The sequence below is a fragment of the Chrysochloris asiatica genome, unplaced genomic scaffold (genome assembly GCF_000296735.1).
Source record: "Chrysochloris asiatica unplaced genomic scaffold, ChrAsi1.0 scaffold00379, whole genome shotgun sequence".
NCBI classification, from domain to species: Eukaryota; Metazoa; Chordata; class Mammalia; order Afrosoricida; family Chrysochloridae; genus Chrysochloris; species Chrysochloris asiatica.
In genome coordinates, this window is record NW_006408897.1 from 9,623 (window position 1) to 11,210 (window position 1,588).

General features: G+C 36.6%; 1 pseudogene; it reads left to right on the forward strand.

The window, feature by feature from the left end:
• LOC102812508 overlaps window positions 1-1,588 on the forward strand; it is a 52,371-nt pseudogene that overhangs the window by 7,288 nt on the left and 43,495 nt on the right.

The following is a 1,588-nucleotide window of genomic DNA, read 5'->3' on the forward strand; positions in this document are numbered from 1 at the left end:
TTTTTGTCTTCTTATACATTCCAGGATGAGATTCCTACTGGAATGCCATGTTTGGAGTCGGTGACTATAGATGATGATATTTGGGATGAGAACTGGTTACCTCTGCAGGCTAAAATGGGACAAGAAAGTAATGCTGCCTCCTGTCTATTCATCTCAAGTGTCGGTGAAAAGAAATCCTACCCATCATATAAAGAAATACCACAGAAGGTTAGCTCTCTGGAAAAATAGAAAAACAAATTATTGCTGGAAAAGGAAAATTAAATTTAATTGCCCAAATTTTAGGGAAGCTATTGTATCCCAGAATTCAAAAGCATTTATCAGGCCATAATTCAGCAGAATATGTGATTTTTTTTTTTTTCTCTTTTTAAAATGGAAGATAGGAATAGTAAGGAGGGGAACTGGATGGAGCAGGAGGGCATAGATCATGTACTTATTGACCATGGGCCGATCTATCTTATCTGTCGTTAGTTTTTTGGTTTTATTATTGGCTCCTTAGACAAAGCCTCAGGTAATTATAAATAATCTAAAGAGCTGTTTTCACTAATTTTACTATTTGCTGAATTAGTTTTATAATATAACCTCTGGATCTCTGCAGTGAGAATGTTTGCTACTATGAGGGACTAAGTATGTATTTGTAGTATCCTGGTGTGGCTCTGTGGGTTAATGTGCCAGATTGCAAAATTGCTTTGAAATGTTAGGTCGGTGGTTCAGGCTCACCAGTCACTCTTCAGAAACCCTATACAGGGTCGCCGTGGGTCGGAATCAACTCAACAGCACTTCACAACAACAACAAGTATGTATTTGAATTTTTAATTTATTTTCCACTGGTTAAAACAAAGAAATACCTGCAGTTAAGCTGCTTCTTAGTATCTGTGTTGTTTAAATACTAGAAAATTGTGAAAAATCATTTGGCCCTAAAATGATATTAAAGTAAATACCACCAACAGAGTTGTACTTGTGTTTGTTAACCAGCTGTTGAAAAGAATTCTTGACTGAGCATGGACCAGTAAAGCAAGGGAGAAAAACCACACTGACATACAAAGTTAACAAATAGCGTTTCTTATTTAATATACATTGCCTCAGCCTTTACTTTGCCCAAGTTTTCTCCCATTTGGATCCTGTGGCACTGTGTCTTGGTCTGTTGCATTTCTTCATCCAAAGGATTGGTGGTTTTCTACACCCCAAGATAATATGGGATGATTCATGGCAGCCTTCAGGCCTTGTGAATGGATTGAAAATAGAAGTTCAAAAACAAGAGGACTAGGTGCTCCGGAAAAAAATGCTGGCACAACCAACATTCAAAAGGTCAATGTTAAATGAATTTGTTGTGACAGCTTTGCATAGAGAAGTACCTTCATATTTAGAAAGTAAAATTCTAATTAATGATCCATCTCTTGGCAGTTGGTAATAATATGCACATAAAATGTAAGTTGATTTTTTAATTAATTTCAATTAATATAGTCACTTATCTCTTCAGAAGAAAATCCTGAGCCTTGAATTAAAAGGCTGATTGAACCTGTATTTAGGATAGAGTAAGCAGGAGTCCTGGTGTGGCGCTGTGGGCTAATGCATCATACTGCAAAGCCAT